The sequence below is a fragment of the Halichoeres trimaculatus genome, unplaced genomic scaffold, assembly GCF_033239565.1.
Source record: "Halichoeres trimaculatus isolate MK-OKI-2021-1 unplaced genomic scaffold, fHalTri1.1 fHalTri1_scaffold_6, whole genome shotgun sequence".
Lineage (NCBI taxonomy): Eukaryota > Metazoa > Chordata > Actinopteri > Labriformes > Labridae > Halichoeres > Halichoeres trimaculatus.
In genome coordinates, this window is record NW_027437184.1 from 1,270,223 (window position 1) to 1,292,972 (window position 22,750).

General features: G+C 41.0%; 1 protein-coding gene across 3 annotated transcripts in view; it reads right to left on the reverse strand.

Moving 5' to 3' along the window:
• shroom1 (shroom family member 1) overlaps positions 1-22,750 on the reverse strand; it is a 42,860-nt gene that overhangs the window by 16,801 nt on the left and 3,309 nt on the right. The window contains exon 1 of one of the 3 annotated variants that reach the window (XM_074672386.1): positions 1,672-1,855. The exons of the other annotated variants lie outside the window; for them this stretch is intronic. The gene's annotated coding sequence lies outside the window, so the exon portion shown is untranslated. Of the gene's footprint in view, positions 1-1,671; positions 1,856-22,750 lie in introns of those variants that run through there. 3 annotated transcript variants of the gene reach the window in all.

Here is a 22,750-nt window from a genome sequence, read left to right on the forward strand (position 1 = left end):
TCACACTCATTATGAATCAGCTGATTTTTGTTTACATTTTAGCATCACATCAAAGTTATTAATGACAAACACCAGAATCCAGATTTAATCCATCAGGAGAAATTTTCATCTGAGAATAAAACTGAGAAAACTCCAGCTACTGTTTTCACTTTTAGCTCATGTTGAAGCCTTTAGCTTATGTTTTAGCAGTTGTTTCCTGGTTTAGCCTTTAGCTTACATTTTCACCTTTAGCTCTTGTTTTTGCCTTAGCCTATATTTTAGCCTTTAGTCTGTCTTTCTGTATTTAGCCTGTTTTTTAGCCTTTAGCTTAAGTTCTGGCCTAAAACTGGTGTGTTAAACTTTAGCCTGTAATTTAGCATTTGGCCTATGTTTCAGCCCTTAGCGTGTGTTAGCCTTTAGCTCGTTTTAGCCTTTAGCTCATGTTTAAGCCTTTAGCTCATAATGTAGCCTTTAGCTTATGTTTTAGCAGTTATTTCCTGGTTTAGCCTTTAGCTTACATTTTCACCTTTAGCTCTTGTTTTTGCCATGGTTTAGCATTTAGCTTGTCTTTCAGCCTTCACATTTTTTTAAGCATTTAGTTCTGATTAGCCTTTAGGCTGTGTTTTTGCAGTGTTTTCCTGGTTTAGCCTTTAGCTTACATTTTAACTTTTAGCTCTTGTTTTTGCCATGGTTTAGCATTTAGCTTGTCTTTCATTCTTTAGATTGTTTTTCAAGCATTTAGCTCTGTTAAGCCTTTAGCTCATGTTAAAGCCTTTAGCTTATGTTTGCCCTTAGCTCATGTTGTAGCCTTTAGCTTATGTTTTAGCCCTTAGCTCATGTTGTAGCCTTTAGCTTATGTTTTAGCCTTTAGCTCGTGTTTAAGCCTTTAGCTTATGTTTTAGCCCTTAGCTCATGTTGTAGCCTTTAGCTTATGTTTTAGCCTTTAGCTCGTGTTTAAGCCTTTAGCTTATGTTTTTGCAGTGTTTTCCTGGTTTAGCCTTAAGCTTACATTTTAACATTTAGCTTTCATTTTTGCCATGGTTTAGCATTTAGCTTGTCTTTCAGCCTTCACATTTTTTTTCAAGCATTTAGCTCTGTTTAGCCTTTAGGCTGTGTTTTAGCCTTTAGCTCCTGTTTTAGCCTTTAGCTCGTGTTTTAGCCGAAGCCTTCCAGACTACAGTGTTAAGGGGGTTTCCATGTGTTTATGAAGGGCCTTCTGATCTCTGATGTGTTTCTGTGTGTGTGTGTCTGTGTGTGTGTGTGTGTGTGTGTGTGTGTGTGTGTGTGTGTGTGTGTGTGTGTGTGTGTGTGTGTGTGTGTGTGTGTGTCCAGCCCTCCTCTTCCCCCTGAAACACAGAAAGAGGGAGAGGCTCCCGAACAGGGGAGCACTCAAGTGGAAGTGATGGAGGGGACAGGCAGTGACAAAATGTACAGAGAGGGGGGAGGAAGGGAGGGAGGAGAGGAGGGGGTGAGGCAGAGGGTGACCGGCCCAGACAAATACCCTCACACGCAAACCACAACAACAAGAGACCGAGAAGGAACAATGACAGCGCGGCCGAGAAGCTGCCCACACGGCTGGAGCAACAGGCACAAAGCAGGCTGGGAAAAAACAGAAAGAGCAGAGATCTGCAGAAAGCTCCGAGAGAAACTCAGAGACAGACTTTCACTGAGACAAAAGTGGGAAAAACTCACCCAAACTTTGAGTCAGAGCCCCTCACCTCCCTGATTTCCATGTGAAACAGAAACAGCTCCTCCAGCTCCTCCTCAGGGACGGACGCGCTCAGAGATCTCTGATCCACAACATCTTTCCTCCTCTTAAAACGGAGCAAACCGAGTAACCAGGAGAGCTACATGTTAGAGGGAAGACTTCAAGCAAGTCCCCGCTCCCCCCCACCTCCTGCCCAGGCTGCCCAGTGGGAGCCCCTGATTGGCCAGCAGATGACGTCCGGCTCTGCGATGCACAATGAGCGCAGCGGAGGGAATATTTCACTGCTGCAGATAGCTGCTAGCGCTGCCGGCCGCCTGAACAACAGAGGCAGAGGGAGAGGGAGAGGAGGAGAGGGAGAGGAGGAGAGGGAGAGGAGGAGAGAAAGGAGGCCTCGCATTCCTGGCTGGCTTCAAAGACACAGCACAGCCCGGGCGCCATTCATCCCCACGGCCCTGAGCCCTGCTCATGGAGACCAGCCAAAGCAGGAGGGGGTCGCGCTGGGTGTATGGGTGACCTCCCAGCCTCCACCTCCAGTCCTACATACCAAGTCCTCCTCACCATCCTCCTCCTCCTCTGACTCTGCTCTGTTCACCTGTCCTCACCTGTCTTCACCTGTCTCCACCTGAGGACATGACGTCATCTCTTTGTCCCGTCTGAAGAAAGGGAAATCCTCCTCCAGGACCCAGACCAGACTCTGAGCCGCTGTTTTCTTTCTTCAGCTCTGGATCTGGTCTTTCTCATGTTCAGACCGGGCCTCTGTGACAACTACTGAGGAGCTTTGACCCTAGTGGCTAAGAGCTGTACTGCACCCACCTGCCTCTTTAGTTATGTTAAAGCACCACAATGTTTACCCATTGATGTCTAATCCTGTTTTTCTACATCTTTTGAACATGAAATGATTAAACTGAAGGTAAAAAAGAAAAACTGACCTCATTTCACTTCTAAAACTAAAGATATAAACAAACATGTTTCCTCTACCTGAGGGGAAAAGTTAGGACACCTTACTCCCTGTGCTACTGTTTCTCCCTTTGGCTGAATAACTTCAGAGAGACGCTCTGTAAACCGTCTTCAAGAGTCTGACATCGCTCTGAGGACAAGTTTTCTCCATGTGGGGGCGTCTGAATTTATCACTCAGAAATTTTATTTTACAGAAAGTTGTAAAAGTCTTGTTTTCATTTTTAATTGTAGCTGTAGCACTTGAATCTCTCAGTATTGTTAAAATTATTATAAATTATCACATACAAGGCAGGGGTCTGCTACCTTTACTTTCAAAAGAGCATTTTCCCTCAGCTCACCTGGATGAAAGTCAATCGGGAGCCACATTTATTTTATCATTAAGACAAATAAGTGAAAAATCATGCGAAAATTATCTAAACGAGAAGCTTTTCTGTTTGTAAAATTGTTCATGTGATTTCTTAGTTTTTTTCTTTTTAATAAATTTGCAAATTTAAGAAAAAAAAACCCAGAGATTTGTAACATCATAGATTTTACAAATTTTCAAAATTTATGAAATTTCAATTAATTGGAAATTTGAAAAAAATCAAAAAATTGCTAAATTAAAAAAAGGAACTTAAAAACGGCAAAATTTTAATATTTTAAAAAAATTCCTGTAATAACATAAATTTGGAAAAAATATAAATAATTCAATTTCTACATTTTGCTTAATTTCCAAAAAAACCCCGCAAAAAACAGGGATTTGTATTAAAAAAAAAATCATTTTTTTTTCTTAATTTGCAAAAATGTAAAAAAATTGAAATAAAAAAATCCTAAAATCCTAAAAAAATTGCAAAAAAAATCACAAAAAATTAAAAGCTTTATTTCAAGAGGTGATGCATTTTTAGTACAAAATATTATATTATGATTTTACTTAGTGTCTGTGTCATTATCATTAATACCCTCTGAAATTTTTTTTAAAAACCCTTAATTTTTATAACAATATTAAAGCTTCAAGGAGCCACTTCAAAGGAGTCAAAGAGCCGCATGAGGCTCCAGAGCCGCAGGTTGAAAACCCTTGTCATAGGGTTTTTATGGGTGTCCTTATTTTTCACACAGGTGTAAATCATGTTGAGGTATCTTTGTTTGACTTTGTTTTCATTTTCCAGGTTAAAAATCAAAGCGTCGTCATCCACACATCTCCACTCTTTACTGTAAATCATTTTGGTCGTTCAGTCTGATGCTTTAATAAAATGTGTAGACTTATCTAACGTTGAAATAAACGTCTGGATCTGAGTCGTGACCCCAGTTTGGACTGACATGAACTCAGAGTACTGTGCAGCCATCGAAGCTGTTTTTTATCTTCTACCTGATCTGAACTTGAAGCGTTTTGAGGTCAGTGTTAAAATAATGTTCTTTACCCACTTTCCAAACATGTTTACAGGAGACCTCTACCACGGGGTCAAAATGCAAAACAGACGTGTAAACAAGGATAAGCTCATGACAGCTTTCTGTCTGACAGCCGAGCACTTTCCTCAAACAGGAACCTAAACCCCACGTGTGTAAAACCTCCATCGTGGTCTGGAGAAGGAGTCAGGGTGGGACACGCTCTCTGTAAGGATTTATGAATCTGATGAATGAGAGCGTGAGGGTGGAGGCAGGAATGAAGGACGGGAGGAGGAGGAGGAAGGAGGAGGGGTTACATTCCTGCAGATTCTTTCTTTTTGTCTAACACGGCGATTATGTATTCCAGCGTGACCTTCACCATGAAGCCACGAGACCGGACCACCAAGCGCCTGGAGACCAAAGGCAGATGTGAGACGGAGCGTTGCTGAGATGATGTAACAGAACAAGAGTCTGAATCCTGCATCTGCTGCAGACGTCAGTCACAAGGCCGGCCTCTCTCTGCCGATGATTTAAGCTTCTTCCAGGGATTAAAAATGCTCCACTGACCTCATGAAGGCCTTCGCCAAACGTAAACACCAATATTTTCAACAACACCAGCTCTTCACTGTGAAGCTTGGAGTGAGGAAGCGTCACAAACACCGGCCCGTCTCAGAGCCCGGCTCCCAGCGGACCTGAAACACATCACTCCCATTGTCCTGGATCAAACAGAACCAGAGAGGAAGCCGTTTCTGAAAAGGTGGAAGTGGTCGGTCGTTGAGCTCTGACAGAGTAAAACATCCAGTGATGGGAAAGGGAAAGCCGCGTGTGTGTGTGTGTGTGTGTGTGTGTGTGTGTGTGTGTGTGTGTGTGTGTGTGTGTGTGTGTGTGTTGCTGGGCAGTGCTCACACCAGTGTCTAACATCTATAGCTGACCAAGACAAGCTGTCACACTCTAATAAGCTCTGCATTCCTGCTCTGAACACTTCCTGGACTTCCTGGATGGTATCAACATGTAGTCCTCTACGGCCAAGTTAGAGTCGCTGAGAGGAGTTTCTGAGGGATCCAGAAAAAGTTCCCTTTCTAGATATCTGCCTGATCCTGATCCACACTTTAACATGAGATCATCAGCACCAATATTTTAGGCTACAGAATGTTTCAAATTGCTACTTTTTAGCTTCCAGTTCAGGTGGATCCACAGCACATCTAAGTCTGATGAAGTTTTGATTTCTTTTTGATTTCTGTGATTAATTTTGTAGTGATGGTGGACACTGGAGCCTAACTGTCAGACAGAAAAAGGACAGAAGAGCAGAAGAAAGAGAAACAGGAGAGAGATAGAGCACAGGCTAAAGGCTAAAACAGAAGCTCAAGGTTCAAACACAAGCTAAATGCTAAAACACAGGTTAATGGCTAAAACACAACTAAAGGCTAAAACACAAGCTCAAGGCTAAAACACTAGCTAAAGGCTAAAACAGTAGCTAAATGCTAAAACTCAGGCTAAGGGCAAAAACGCAGGTTAAAACAACAGCTAAAAGACAGGCTAATGGACAAAGTATAAGTTAAAGGCTAAAACACAGGCTAAAAGACAGTGATAGAGCACGAGCTAAAGGCTAAAACACAGGTCAAAACACAAGCTTAAGGCTAAAACTCAGGCTAAAGGCTGAAAGACAGGCTAAAAAAGTGATAGAGCACAAGCTAAAGGCTAAAAAACAGGCTTAAGGACAGTAATGGAGCACAAGCTAAAGGCTAAAACACAAGTTAAAACACGAGCTAAAGTATTCAACACAGGCTAAAGGCAAAAACTCAGGCTAAAGGCTGAAAGACGGGCTAATGACAGTGATTTAGCTTGAGCTAAAAGCTAAAGGGGCTAAGCTAATTGTACTAATGTTGATTCCAACCACGTCTTAGAGCACTGGGCTGTGAGTAGGCGGCTACTAAACTACGGTACACTCTGACAGTTACCTTGTTGTCATGTTAGCCAACGGATACGTTGTAGCACCAGGCTGCTAGCAGCTACATATAGCCGGCTTCTGACACACGGAACAAGCTAACAAAGTTGCTAAACTTTGTAAATACCTTACCTCGTGGAGTAGGATCTGGTAAAAAGTTGAAAATCTGTTCTAAAACAAACACGCGCCTGGTTAAACGTCACATCTTTACAACAGTGTGCGTGAGACTCCAGGCCAGAAGGTGGCGCTGCAGCCACATTAAAACACATCCTCCTTACAGCATCTTCAAAGAAATAAAAACTAAGTGTGTGCCCTACTTTCACTGCCATGCCACCCACATGTGACTGTATCATGACAAGTGAATATTACATAACCACGCAGCTACACACACACAACACCTCAGAGTCAACACGAGAGGTTTGATAACACCGTGGACTGCTAAAGACACTCAGAGCGGAGCTTTGTGTTCCCTGTGTGGTAAACCATTAACCAGGAACTGCATCCAGCCCGGAGGCATCAGCTTAAAACCAACACCAGCCTCTGCAAATGATAAACTTCTTACTGCTGCCAAGGAGCCTCTGAGCAGGAGACAATTACTTCTGCATTAAGGCCCCCCAGAGGGGCGGCAACATGACCCTGTGGTAGAGAGTTAAACTGGATACTGTAGGAATGTCTCTGCTCTGGAAAAGCATCAGGCTGCAGGCCGTGGAGGTTTGTTATTGTTGATTGGTTTGGGCTAAAAATGGGCCGTGCAGAATCCTGATCCTGCAGCGAGTCAGCGGCTCTGACACTGTTTTATACATGAACAAAGTCTGAGGAGATATAACAGCAATGACGCAGGAGCTTCACAGCTTTTATTCATGAAATTAAAGTCACAATGTGCCAATAAACTGGTCTGGATGCAAGCTGCTAACTTCTGATGTAAGTGGGAGCTCAAAGAGCGAAGTATCACATGTTTCCCCGGATCAACAGCATCTTACAACATCTCCACAAAGCAGGAGATTACCTTATTCAGAGCCAATGTGTGACACCACCAGCAACAAGGGAGCAACAAGGGAGCAACAAGGGAGCAACAAGGGAGCCACAGGGACAAAAGAGGGCTAGACCGGGCCAGGAATGCATGAAAAGAGTCGAAAAAAGAGAAAGACAGAAAGTGAGAAAGAAGAGACGGCCCTGCAGGAAGAGGGGGACAAACAAACACACAGACGACCCACTTCCTGTTCACAAGGTGGGAAACGTCTCCTGACACCGTCCTAACGGAAAAATGTTGTTACCCTTAAGGAAAAACAACAACCATTGTTCTGCAGTCTCCTCTGACTCAGAGCTGATCCCTGAGCAGCCGTTACTGAAACACAAGCAGGACAGGTAGGACGGCGCCGGGGCCGCTCGTCTGGGCGACATCGTCCTGATTCAGCTGTCAGCTCACGTCCAACGAGGTCTCACTTATTTCTGACTTTACTCTAGTTTTTATTGTTGGTCAAACTCATCCTGATACAGCTTTTATGACTAAAATACTCTACTAACAAATAAAAAACAAATAAATTTAAATACTTTAACCCCCTGTGAGTGTTTTAGGTAAAAGGTTCAGGTTAAACACTACCAGGAACTACATGGTGCCTGGACCCCCCATGTTTTTACAGACCCAGGCCAGAGAAGGGCGGTAAGACAACGACAAAGATGACAAAGATGACACCATAGAACAGTCATTCCCAAAGTCTGGGTCCTGACCCAAAGGTGGGTCGCCAGAGATTTTTTATGGGTCGCCAAATTACTTTACAGATTGTTTACATGAAATTCACACGTTCCTCAACCAGAGATTTCCAGAAACTTCGTCAAAGAACCTTTCCTTTTATCTTTGCACATTTATCCTGTCAATCGATTTACAGATTGGACATATTTTGGATTGGGTCGCCGTGGCTTGTTCTTACAAAAAAGTGGGTTACCTGAAAAAAAAGTTTGGGAAACACTGCCATAGAAGAAGAAGAAAACAAGCCAGTGTCGTTATGGTGCGTTCATTTGTACTCAGAAGTTGGGATTTATGAGTTCCCAGTGGGAAGTTTTAATTGGAGGTTGGGATTTCCGACTGAGAAGTCAGCAGATCCACAACACCCCCAAGTTTACAATCAAAGATGGCCGCCCCGGGTATAAACACAGATTTTAGCTCCTGTTATCTCCTGTTTATTTTAGCATTTCTGACAGGAGTTGACACTTTTAACTGTAAATGGAAGGCACCATTATGAGTAACTCTGCAGTTAGCTGGTTAGCCTGTTAGCCTTTTAACTTGGTTTGACTGTGGTTTAATTCACTGCCAACAGATCTGTTGACTTGTAAAGAAGCAGCTGCCGTTTCAAAAAGCCAGAAACGGCTTCAAACCATCAAAAACAGCAGAATAAAGCACAGAAATCACACTTAAATTAGCAAAATTCAAGTCTTAAGCAGTGATTCTCAAATTCCACTGGTGGTCCATCATGAACATGGGTAAATTAATTGTGATTTTTTTGTGGAACCTGATTCAAAAAATGAATGAAAAAATAAAATTAACAAGTTTTCTGGGACTCACTAAAGTGTCCTTGATCTTGAACCCCTCACACACACAACTAGAGAAAAACAATCAGGCTAACGTTGCTCCTTTAACAAGCCTTAAGAAAAATCATTATGTAAAAGTGGCTTCAGACAGGGACAGTACAAAGAAAATCAGAACATCAAACGAGGAAGAGGAAACCTCGACACAGGGGGAGATGATTTAGCCACAGCGAGCAAACATCGTCACATGTATGATTCAAGTTTCTGGTTTGTCAGTTTGCTTTCTTGGCTGTTGCTAAGGGGTTATTAAGCTTGGTGGTCTGTGGGGTTATCTAGGGGAGCAAATATGATGCTAGGCGCTGCCCTGTTGGTTGTGGCTGCCTGTTGCAGCAGCTCTCTCTTCTTTGTCATCTTTGTATTTGGAGTGGATCATTACTTTTTAGTTTCATTTGTCGGTCATGGACACCAAACTTTTTGTGTCTTCAGTGATATTTTTACTACTTTTTCTCCTGTGTTTGTCTGGAGATCCTACATGTAACCATGACCACATTGTTTACATGTGAAATCTGCTGTTAGCCGCCTGTAGCATGTCAATGCTAACTGGTGCTAGGCCAGATGTTTCCCTCAAGGTGAGGAGAAGGAGGTGAGGACGATGTGCTGGTTCTCAGCCATGCTAACCCAGCAACAGAGGGAATACCAGAGGGCAGAGTAGCATCATGCTATTCACAGACATGGCTAACAGAGCTAACAGCAGACACCAAGGCCACATGTGAAGAGCTTCACCTGCTGTGAGCAGACAGGATCCAGGAGACAGAGACTGAACAGACTGCTGAAGAAGCTCAGTCCTGGACCCTGTGGAGGTGGAGACTGGCTGACTGGACAATGATGGACAAGCTGTCAGCATCTATTTTCTTATGGAGCTTTTTACACTTTCTATACACTTTCTTACTTTGGTTTTTTATGATTACTGCTGTGACTCCTCCTGAATTTCCTCTCGGGGGTAAATAAAGTATTTTCTATTCTTAAGGGTCCTTAGGCTGATACGAACTGAGAAACACTTGATTGCTTCCTTCAAAGTTTCAGGGGAAAGTCCCTGAGAAGGAAAATCATCTTCTGACCAGTTTCCAACAGATGTAATCTTAAAGTGAAACCTCTGGATGACCTACAAAGGAAACCAGACTGTAGCCTGACGACTGAATGTGTTTTTAATCCCGTTATGCTGGATTACAACACAGCAGCCTGGACTGAAACACTCAGAGCACTTTCACTTAAAACGTTGTTTAGTGAGAGGCAGTTTGAGCGTTTGCTGAGCAAGATTAAAGTATGTCAACAAGAAGAGACGGACTCCAACAACCCCTGAGAGAGATGAGCTCAGATCTTTGTACCAGAGGCTCGAAGCACTCAGCCAGTGAGGTCATCTCATGCCTATAGCGGGCGCGCCCCGCCAGGCCGCGGCACCCATCACTGTCCTGTTACATAATGAGCCGAGGTCCCACCAGCTGACCGCTGCCACCAACAGACGCAGGAATTCACCCACGGTGGCCCCCTGAGCCGGTCCTGCATCAGTCCTGACACTGCATGACTTCACCCAGACCACATGAGACTCTGAGGGGACAGCCAGACTTCCCAGGGAGACACCGAGTCCACAGTACACGTATTGTTCCTGAGCTGAACCAGAATCTGTGGATCCAGGTCTCTGTAAAACCAGGTTTGTCCCAAAGAACAGGGACAATGAGAAATCCTTACGTCAGGCTGCTCAGCGACTTACTGCAGCGTACGGACGAATAAACCTCAGCTCAGCTTTATGGACTTATCAGCTCCTATAGGGAGAACAGTTGCATAAAGTTGGTGATAACTTCATGTTCTTTCTAACATTTTACATAAAGTAGCTGCTGCATTGCTCCACTCTCTGTCCCTGAAACGTAAATCTGAATGAACTGGAGTTTTACACGAGGAGGGGAAAGTGAGAAAGTGCTGCACGTAGAGAAGCATCAAGCGATATAAAACCATAAAGGTCCAGGGTGCACACGGTGGAAACATGAGTCAGCTGACACTTAACGAGCCTCTGACTCGTTATCGCCGTCTCACTCCTCGTCTGCTGTTTTCAGCGCAGACACATGGAGAGGAATGTGCTGGATCAGCAGTTTGGGGCAGGTACAGCAGGTAAAACAAACAGCCTGTTTCAATCAGCACATGACGGCGATCGTCTGTTTAACCAACGGGAAATGTGCACATTAAATTCACACAGAGACATTTCATCGTTGTGCCTGCAGAGACATTAATGATCAGTTACATAAGAAAACAAACGGTGAAGTCTGTCTGTCCTCAAACACACACTTTATGATTTCTGTTACATAAGATAGTCCTCGATGACAACAGGATTAATATCAGACTGAGGGATGATCATCACTGATTCAACAAGCAGCAGGGAAAATGTTTGAGTCCACACAAGTTCGTTAACACTTCATCAGAGACACAGAGTCCAAATCCCAGACCTGTGTTTTCATGATAACAGAGCAGCACACGTTTGTTTTTGTTTACAAGACAACAGGAAAACAACACACAACAAACAAGTTTCTGACTTCATCCTACATCCTTTCATACAAGGCATAAAGATCTTTGTTATTAGAGTTTTTTCTTTAATTGTTTTGTTTTTTTTCATGTTTCGTACATCCTACATCTTATTCATCTCTGTTCTGTTTTTGTTTTGTTGTTATGTCTTCAACCTGTTCGAATAAACAAATAAAAGGAAGTGAAATGAAAATTCAGCCATAGCTGTACACGAGGCGGGATTCCAGGTGTGTGTGGCATTTAAAGTCTTATAGACTGCTGTACGGTTTTCTTTTTTCTTCTAAATTAGGTTGACTAGTTGTTGATTGTGTGTATAATTTATTTAATAATTTTATATATATTTTTTTTTCATTACTCAATTTTAATTTTCTATTTGGACTTTTATTTTATCCTTATTCTTTTAATTTTTTTTTTAATTATAATTTTTTTATTTTTATTGTATTTTTTATTTTAAAATTCAATTTCTATTTTCTGTTTTGTCTTTTCTTCTTTTATTTTTTAATTATTATTTTCTTATTATTTTATATTCTAATTAATTTAATAATTCAATTTAAATTTTGTTTTGTCTTTTGTCTTTTTATTTTTTAAATTATTATTTTTTATATATCTTTTTAATTTATAAATCAATTTTTATCTTCTGTTTTGTTTTTTTGTTTTTTATTATCATTATTTTTATCATTATTTTTATAATATTTTTTATTTTATAATTCAATTTTTTTTTTGTTTCGTCATTTGTTCTTTTATTCTTTTTTTTAGTTATTTTTTATTTAATAATTCAATTTTTATTTTCTGTTTTCCTATTGATCTTTTATATTTTTAATTATCTTTTATTTTTATCATATTCTCTATTTTACAATTTAATTTTTATTTTGTATTTCGTCTTTAATTTTATCTTTATTCTTTTATTTATTTATTTTTTATTTTAATTGTAGTTTTTTGTCTTAGAATTCAATTTTTATTTTCTATTTTGTCTTTTGTTCTTTCATTTTCTTAAATTGTTATAACAATTTTTTTTTTTTTACCTTGAATGTATATATATTGTTTTCTCCATGAAAATTAATATTAATGAATGACAAATAATGAGGGCTGCATCCCATTTCGGTCTGTTGATGTCAGGGCTGGGTTTCCGTTCAGTTTCTCTTCTTTGGTTTTTCTCTTTTTTTGTTTTATTAGGTCCAGTTTTTCTTTTCCTTTTTCATTTTCCTGATCTTTATATAATCATACATTTTTTTATAATTGAATATTTTGCTCTTTCATTTGTTTAATCTACTGATGTGTTTTTTACTGTGCAGTTCATTGAGTATGAACTCTATCGTATAATTTCAGCTGCCTTGCCTTTATTTATTTAATCTTGTGCTGAAACATGAAAACCTGCCGTTAGAAGACTCCTATTTCACCCTACCTCACCATGAAGTGATGAAGGTGTTATTTTTCCCACACTTCCTGATGCAAAAAGTTATGAAGTAAATCAGATTAAAGTCTAATCTAGATTAAATCACCTCCAGCATGAGCGTTCAGCGCCTCGAACAAACATGAGTTTGACAGGAAATACAATTATTCACGTCTGATTTGATTAACACTGCTCCTATATATAGGTGTGTATTCTACAGATTGCATGTGATTAGATTAGCTTAGCTTAGCTTAGCTTAACTTAGCACAAAGAGTGCAAACAAGGAAATAACTTTCCAGCGAGAACAAAGATTAAAATTAATCCACAAATAGCACAAGTTAAAAACTGTGGAGTTGATGAAATGACGACAGAAGGAAGCAAATGATTTCTCCTCATCAGACTTTTCTTAATCTGCTCAAACCACTTCATCCTGGTTGGACACAATTCACCACAACTCATCCCTCAGCGTTCGCAGCCTGAATGAGCCGTCATGTTTTCAGAGGCTGATGTTACACGCCGGTGACATCACGTCTGCTCAGGAAGGAGAAAGAGAAGGAAACAAAGAGAGAAGTGAGGGTGAAAAGGACGAGGTGTGAGGAAATGGGTCACTGTCCACTCCTCCTCTAATCTCTCCTTTTTTCACCTGACAGAAAACTTTCAGGTGTGTGAAAAGGACGCTGCAGATACACGATACACCACCGCAGCAGAACAACAACAACAAGGAAACGTTTGCTCGGTGTTGCAACGCAGATTTGAATTGCAAAAAGGCGCCAGCGTCAGAGACGGCGTGTGAGAGCAAACGGTTAACGTCAGCCTCCCCCACTGACCCCAACACGGAGCAAACAACACATAACAGCCAGGACGAGGTCTGAGGAAAGTATGTTATTAATAATCTGAGGAGAGGAGAGCGTGACCTGCTCCTCCTGCTCCGTCTCACAGATCCTGAGTGTCAGCAGATATTAAGCAAATTAAACAGTAACGCACATTCTCTGCATTTTTGTGGTCGCTGTGTGATGATGGGAGTTAGAAAAACTGCCAATCCTGATCGACTGAGGAGATTCACCCGAGTGGAAGAGAAACGACGGCGTTCATTGGATAAAAACTCAGATTTAGAGAACCAGGTGTCCGTCCTGTGCCACGTTAAAGATCCTCATTTTCCAGACGACTCCTCAAACTCTGACAGAAACAAAGATGAGTTTTAAGATTTGGGAAAAGGTCGTTCCAGCCTGAAGGAAACACCTGATGAAGCGATTTTACTCTCATTTGTTTATCTGTGTTTCCTCTCATGCCAATTATTGTTTGACAAACTCAAACTGGGGCAAACAAGCGCCCCGCTGTCGCAGCATCCACAGTTTCTGGTCAAGGATCACCTCATGCCCGACTCTGCGTCTCTATTTGTCCAACAAAGTCCTTTCACTCCTGCATGCTTTGGGTTTTCAAACAAGAAACTTGTGAAACTGAAGCAGACAAAATAAAAGATGTCTGACTTTCCTTCCTCTGAGAGTCTGATTTCAGTTTGAAACGCAGAGTTAACGTGGAAACTAAAGTTTGGTTTATGGCACCACTTGTCAAAAATAAGGATAAAAATCAAAGTTGAAATCCTCAAATGAGAAGGAGAAGCTCAGCGCTAAGCAGGGAGACCTGGTTCCTCCTGATCCGGTGTGATAACAGACTCATCAAAGCTGTAAAAACCTCCATAAAAACCAGGGAAAGTTTGAGTAACTGCGTCTTCTTCGTGCCAAACTTCTGACCTGAGAGAGACTTGTCTCCTCTCTTCGTCCTTCAGTTTTTAGGTCATGTAATAAAGTTTTTCCTCTAAATGAAGCGGGCACTGAACCTGTAAATTAAGTTTATGTTTTACCGTCTGATTTATGACGACTGAAGGAGTTTTGATGTAGCAGATTTTATCTGCAAAACCTGGGAGAAAAGACAGAAAGTCATGTTTAATACTGCAAATAGTTTTGCTGTATGACACGCAAGTTAAAGAAATAAAAAAATACAATACTGTGTCATGCTCCTGTGTGTGTCTGGAGATCCTACATGTAACCATGGTTACATTGTTTACACACGAGATTCCAGCTGTTTGCAGCCTGTAGCATGACGATGCTAACTGGTGCTAGGCCAGATGTTTCCCACAAAGTAAGGAGAAGGAGGTGAGGACGGCGTGCTGGTTGTGACGACATGGACCTGTCCTTCCATCCATCGTTATTGGGAACGTAAGATCTATCTCCAATAAGATGGACGAGCTAGCTGTGCTAACCCAGCAACAGAGGGAATACCAGAGGGCAGAGTAGTATGCTATGGCTAACGTAGGAGGTGGAGGCTGATGGAGAATGATGGAGGAGCTGTCGTCTCTGATGGACTTTTTTTTTTGTTTTGAATGTTTTGCACCATTAACTTTATTTTATATGAATAAATGTGGTGTAAAGGACGGCTAAGTGCAGCTGTTAGCAGCCTGTAGCATGTCGATGCTAACTGGTGCAAGGCCGGATGTTTTCCATAAGGTGAGGACGACGTGCTGGTTCTCAGGTGTGAGCTAAGAAGTGACGACATGGACCTGTCCTTCCATCCATCGTTATTGGGAACGTAAGATCTATCTCCAATAAGATGGACGAGCTAGCTGTGCTAACCCAGCAACAGAGGGAATACCAGAGGGCAGAGTAGCATCATGCTATTCACAGACATGGCTAACGGAGAAGGTGGAGGCCGATGGAGAATGATGGAGGAGCTGTCGTCTCTGATGGATTTTTTTTAATTTGAGTTTTTAAAGGACGGCTAAGCGCTAAGTTTTGAACTTTAACGTGCAAAGATCTCAGCTTTCAACACGGCTTTTCCGTGTCGTCTTAATTCTTAATATCTGTCCGCTCGGTGCTGCATCGTTAAGGCTCCAACACCTGTTGACATTTGACTCATCAGACGTCACATTCAGCTCTTTTTTCAGGCCGTTCCTGAGCAGATGTTCAGTGAAACACAGCCGACCTTTCCTCCCAGAACAGCCTGATAAATCTCACAAATTGAGTAATCCTTTAATCGCTTTTCCCCCCGAGCAGTTTGATTTATGAAAATCTATAGAATGAGAAAGTAAATATTTAGTTTGCAGCGTACAGCGGCTCTTTGTTGGCGCACAGCTCAAAGTGAGCTGAGGACTAACGAGTGTGTGATAATTAAGCTCCCACCTCCACCTCAGGCTGCAGACAGCTGCAGCACATGATCCCCCTCTGTACCCCCCCCCCACAGGAAGAAAGCAAGTGTTAACTTTTAATTGTCCTCCTCCTGAAACGTAGACAGTAACCTTATAGCGCTGATCACCACGCTCAGGAGTCAAGTGATTTCTAATCTCCATTGTGCTCCCCGACACACCGGCTCCCACCGTGGAGAATTTTGGGGAGCTGCTCACAATGGGCTCCTTTTTCACCGCGGGCGGCGCAGGTTTCCTACCTCAGAGCGAGGAGGAGGAGGAGGAGGAGGAGGAGGAGGGGGGCGTTACGGCTGTAAAATAAATCACACAGAGATTAAACTTCACCAGGAAAAAGAGCAGCGAAATGTGGACTTTGTAACCTCGGGGAACTCTTTCTACTCTCTGAATTTGCTTCCTGGTTCACACAGAAATCAACATACTCGTCTCAAAACTTGCGCTGAGGAAAGGTCAGACTTCTCGTCAATAATGTTCAGCAAAATTCAGAACCAAGGCGCAGATTTCTTTTGAGATTTAACTGACTCTGAGTGATGGCACCAAAGATACAGTTCTTAAGCCGCCTGCCACAGTCCCAGTGTGGGAATATTTAGTTTTTTATCAGAATGAACAAAGTGTGAGCTCATGAACACCGACGAGCTGATATGTGGCATTTGTTTGAAAATAGTGGCGACGAAGAAGAAGAAGGGGAGGTGCAGCGGAGCCTTGTTCTTTGACAATCCGCTCGGTATTGGTGGAGTGGATGACTTTTGTTTTCTTCGGGAGGCTGACATATTTTTGCGGACAACGAAGCACGGCCGTGGCGATGGATTTAAAATAACCAGGACAATCGATGGGCTAAAAATACCATTTAACATTACCTGTGGAATCCATACATTCGCTTTTCGTTTGGTTGTGTCTTTGTGTGTATTTTGAATAAATGAATGTCAAATTAAGCGGGTATTTGGATTGAAATTAAATTTCTTCAAAGTGACCTGAGTGCTTTTAAGTTTGGGGTAGATATGGCAAGGATTTTCAGATTGCTTTGCCTACACCCCGGAGAAACCTTGGAGTATAATTCTAGCTTGCCTTGTAAATATATCCATACTTTTTTTCTTGTATTTAGGTCAACAGGATTGAATGTATGTTATTTCTAAAAGAATCCCCAAAGCCTTTCTTAAAGTCAGCCGTGTTAAGTTGATTGTTACAGTTTCTCAATTTAGTTGTTTTTCCCAAACAAGCAACAGGAAAACTTAATCACCAAACTGGGCTCATTTTATACAGACATGACGTCTAACAACAACAAAACCAAAGTCAAGTGCCAACCTTCACAATGTTCCTTCGAAAGCATGTCAGGGACATGAAAACATAGAACAAGTAGTAGTAGAACTTGCACATGTGCACTGAAGATAAATCAAAGACGCACTTATTTTTAAATGTCTGGCATTTACAAACCGTTTGTCCTACTTGGAAAAAGTGGTGTTCTCGTCAGATTTTCAAATTTCCGACGGTCCCTGAATGTATCACACGTGATGTCAGCAACATGCTTTAAACCGGGGGGAAGTGAGAGTGATTGTGACTGCCGTCCACATCTCGTTTTTTTACACGTCCTTTTTGAAAACCTGCAGAAAATCAACCATTTGCTCAATTCTGTAAAAAACAGATAATTTTACACTCTTTACTGCATCAAACAAGCCCTGAATGATCGATATTTGTCCTGTTTTTAAATCTAAATAATTCTTTGAAAATTTCCCTCCATCTTCCTGTTGTCATGTTTCAGTTTGGGGCTGCTCTGCACCAATCAGCAACAGTTTGTGTGTTCAGAGCATGTTAAACTGAGAATACTTCACTTTTCTTTGAGCCAAGACTTGAAAAAAGTGTTTTGTACATAGTTCCTCACAGTTTTTAGCCTTTAGCCCTGGTTCTCCTGACCTCATAGAAGTATAGAAGTTCATATTGCAGTGAAAATTGAGTCCACATCGAGTAAAAATGTGACAGAAGCAAAAACCGTCCTAAAAATCAAATCAGCTTATCTTAGGTACAGGACTGAGTAGATTTTGTAAAGATAGAACCATAAAACTTTTTTCATGTGTTCCTTATGCCTCAGGGTACCTAAAAATGTGATGTATACATTCCCACCTTATTTTAAATGTTTTTAATGTCTTTTAATGTAATTTTAATGTCCTGGAATTCAAATTTTTTATTTTGGGACCTTAAGCAGATATGAGATTAAAATGCGATTAATTAGATTAATTAATTACAAATCCTGTAATTAATTAGATTAATTTTTTTAAACGCCTGACAGCACTAGTTTTTATTATTATTATTTCTTTAAATTAAAGTTCAGGGTGGGCCTGTCGAAAAGTGGGTTGGCCTGGGACCAGCCCATAACGCCGCCCCTGGTTCAGGGTTGTTTTTCACATAAAGACCATCCGATCACAAAAAAAAAAAGAAAAGCAGAAAATGATTTAATTTGAGGATCTGGAACTAGAAAAAAATGTCTTGTTACTGACTGAAAATCAAACAGCGTTTTATGAACTCAGACTGAAAAATTAGCCAGCCGCTAACAGAAACCACATCCTGTCTGTGCTCCACGGCGTGTACGACAGCTGTAAATTCCTCCGTTATTAGTGGATATCACAGACGTGTTGGTGCACCGCTCCAGGCTCAGTGACAACCCCTCACCCTCACCTTTTCATCAGGGCCTGAGAAACCTGAGAGGACCTGAGAGGTCCCCTACAGAGACCTACAGAGACCTGTTAGCAGGACGGTGTGTTATAGAGGCACTACACACACACACACACACAGACACACAAACACACACTCAGAGGTATGTGTGTTATTTTTAACTATTTCTCCCTAAAACACAAACACAGGATGCTGGAGCCACGTTTACGCTGCAGACACGACCTTTTCCAACGATGTTACTGAGTCAGGAAACATCGCTGCGTCTACAGGTGGCGTGGCTAACATTAGCAAAGCTAGCACCACCAGCTTTAAGTCTTAGCAGGTTAACGCTCACACACCTGGTTCTACGTAGGATGCATTTTGATCCACTAAAGGTAAAAACAAAGGTGTGTTTCTCTGTCTACCTGCAGTGTTTACTCTCACAGACTCAAACCGTGGATGCTTCATGGAGAGGTGAGTAACTGTCCTCTTTTTGTTTGGCTTCACGCGTCCCTGAGTGACTTTCACGTGAACGAAACTGGGCCTCGCCTTTGGCTCTGAATCTAGTTCATGTTATTCAGTCCACGCGTGAAGCAGAGTCCTGCCATTGCTGCTGTATTAATCATTACGGTGTTGGAGATGGGCCAAAATACACAAGCACCTGTCAGTCCAGGAGAGGAGAGGAGAACAGCTGATCACCTGAAAACAATGATGGACGCTGACGTTTCGTTTGACACGTTATCTGCTCATTGATTCATCTACGCTGAAGGGTTTTTATTTTATACATCTTCTCACAAATAAAAGAAGAAGAAAAACACATATCCATCATCCTCCTATACGGACATGCTCCTCACACACCTCCTCTCCTCCTGCCGTGACATACGACACCGTCACATCCACACAGGCCCCTATAGAGACACACAATGGTGAAGGTGTGGTCCTGTCAGATAACCAGAGCAGGCAGACACATAACCATAGAGGCTCTGCAGCCTGCCCTCAGGGCTCCTCCATCAGCCACGATAACCTCTGACATCCGTCTCCTTCTCCGTCTCCTTCTCCGTCTCCTTCTCCGTCTCCTTCTCTGTCTCCTTCTCCGTCTCCTTCTCCTCCATCTGCGGTGGACGACCTGAGGAGGCCTCTGTTCCCCGCACAAAGGGACGAGGCTCGCACAGTAAGTCAGAGCCGCAGAGGGGTCTCAGAGCGCTGAGGGGTCCAGAGAAAGATCCGGACCGTGCCTGTGGAGCAGAGCTCTGAAACCACAGCCAGACAAAAGCTGGAGGGAGGTGGAGCTGTGGGGTCAGAGCGGGTGGATGATCTTAGAAACGATGTCCCACAAACTCAGAGCATGCTGAAATCTCACCATGTGTTTCTTGGCTCTAACTCCAAGAAGTGTCCTGCGATGTCAGGAATGTGGGTTAATGATTTCACTTCCTCTAACTGATTCACCAGAGCTTCTTTTTCCTTCTTTTAGCGCTGAACTGGACTAAAACTGCATGAAAACAGTGAAAAAATGTTTTTAAAAGATACTTAAAGTCTTGTTTTTACTATTTTGGAGCCAAATTGACCAAATAAATGAGCTGTAACTGCAGTTTCAGTGTCGTCATGAAGGTGTGTCAGAGCAGCTGGTGTTTTGGCATAAACAGTGACCACACTAACTGAGGACCTTTGGAGGAACGTGTCAGTGATTGCTGCTAATAGTTTCAACAGCAAATGTTAAAAATCCAGGTTTCACTTTGTGTGGTGCATGAAAAAGTTGGTTTCAGATGAAGATTGAGACCAAAAACTACATCAAATATTCAATATGGAGAGAAAATATGAGGGAAAGTTAAAATTTCATGATCAAAGTAAATCTACAGTATGTTATCAGACTTTAAACCAGGGGCCTTTACTTTTGTAGGAGCCACAAACTCTACTTTATCTTCACAATAAAGATTAAAAAAATGTTTTAAATTGTCTATTAAGTTAAAATATGAGGAATACTTTTTTTTAACAATATATATATATATTTTTTTCCAACTGTACTTGTTATGTCTTATTTTTTTATTTTTAATAAATTTGCAAATACATAAAAAAACTTTGAAATTAAAAAAATGCAAAAAAACTAAATAATTTGCAAAAAAATAATAATTTGCAAAAAATAAAAATTAAATAATTTGCAAAAAAAATATAGAAATTAAATAATTTGCAAAGAAAATACAAATTAAAGAATTTGCAAAAAAAAATCAAATAATTTTCAAAAAAAAAAACAAATTAAATAATTTCCAAAGAAAATACAAATTAAATAATTTGCAAAAGTTTTAAAAAATCATAAATTTGAAAAAAGTTAAAAAAAAAATTTTGCAGAAATTTCTAAAAATTTGCAGAAATTTCAAAATTTTGCAAAAATTGTTCACAATTTTGAATTTTCCTGGATCAGTGGGACATCCAGGGATTTTTAGCAAACTGCCTTCAACAGACTGAATTATAGTTGCATCAGTAGGTACTGCTGGTGTAGTAAGCAGCTGGAAAAACAGTTTTTATATTTGATATTTGATGGTCTGCTAATGTCCACAGGTGATGCTGACTTTCGAACCCCTCCTTGGTGCATTCACTGGATTCCTCCACTGAAAACACGAGTTTCCGCCACTTCCTGTTGAATTTCATCCTCTCACTGATTCCTCACAAAGCTTGGAGTCGTTTTCCATTTTTCAAAGTGAGATTTTGGGGTAAAAACTGCTGTTTTTGGTGGTGAACGTTCTCATATATCTTACAAAAGAAAAACTCTGCAGTAGTTTCACTAATTCTGGAAATCCTTTGGGTGCTATTGCAAAAACGGAAATCTTATCAAGTGTTTTGTCTTATTTTCAGTAAAAAATGTCTTTCAGACTCAACTTGAGCCACATTCACCTGACCAGTCCAGAAAAATGACTTGTTTCAAGTTATTTAAAGACAAAATGAGGTCTGAATTGCTTGAAACAAGTCATAAAAATCTGCCAGTGGAACAAGAGAAAAGTTTCTTGTATTAAGACATTTTTCTAGTTTCAAGCAAATTTTGTTTTCGTCCATTGGCAGATTTATTTTAACTTTTTAAAAGCAATTCAGAGCTAATTTTAGTCTTTAAATAACTAAAACAAGACATTTTTCTGGACTGACCAGTTGAATGTGGCTCATATCAAGTGTAATAAGACATTTTTTACTGAAAATAAAACAAAAACACTTGATAAGATTTCAGTTTTTTGCAGTGTGGTCGTCATTTTGCTGCTTTTGTCTCCACGACCTCAGGTAAATTTCTGACTCTTTAGCCGCTAATTGCTTAGCTTCGTTGTTGACACATCAGTTGCTAAATTTGTCCGTCTGTAAACAAAGTCAGAGGAACCAAAACAGTCACATGGGGAAGGTCACAGCAGGTCGACCTCCACGCCACACGTACGGGACTACGTCAGCGTTTTATTTGCTCATCATGTTTGTCACACAGATCGTCGTTCCTCCTCGTCTAATTACAGTGGTTTGAAGAAAGATGGCGCCTCGTCCTGACAGCTCAGCACGTTTCTCTGATAACTCAATAACCCTGAGGGGAAACTTTTCTCTGGCGTCTCCTGACCTCCTCCTCACTGCTCCTTACCCTCCAACACAGAGCCGTGTGACCTCCTATCAGCTTCACAGAGATCCTATTGGCTGTTCCTGTAGTGATGTCACATCTGTTACCTGAGGGGAAATCGTCTCCTTATCGACATTCAAGGTGAAACATGACATCATGGTGAGTTAAGGTACAGTTTACCTTTTGTGCTGCAGTTACACAATGAAGTGATAAAATACCTCTAATGATATAACTTCCTTATCTCTGATTCCCTCATTCATCTCTCCGTAGAGTCGGGCTGATAATAACACTAATGAACTTTGTTCAGCGAGGAGTTTTTATTTACAGTGCTGCTCCATCTTCACAAGCTCATACTGTGTCTCAGGGATGGGTACGGTTCACATTAGAAACGGTGCGGTACAGATGCTTGGTATTGATAGTCAACAGTAGCAGTTTTTAGTATTTTTGCGTCTTTATGTGGTAAAAAATATTAATTTGTCCAATAAAATCTTGCGTTTTCCAATTTAAATATCTATTTTTCAATATATAACTTGGCATTTAATATGTAACAGTGCTGCAATATTATCGCAAAAGCAATTTAACACTCAGTCCTAGTCCTGAGTGTCATTAAGCTTAATATCTTGTCGTAAACTCTCCTCTCACACGTCATTACAAGACCAAGTTCCACTCCTTCAAAACCAGCCCAGAGCAATTCATCACATTAGCTATTAATAAAAACTACAAATAAAAGAACTACATCTTGCACGTTAACCTCTTAAGACCCAGCGTCAAACTTCATGTTTTAAAACTTTCACAGATTAGCCTCATGTATGGACACTGCCCACGTCATATTTTGGTGAAATCACAACATTACACCAATTTTAGTGAGAAAAACAATCTATTTAGGTACGATAACACTT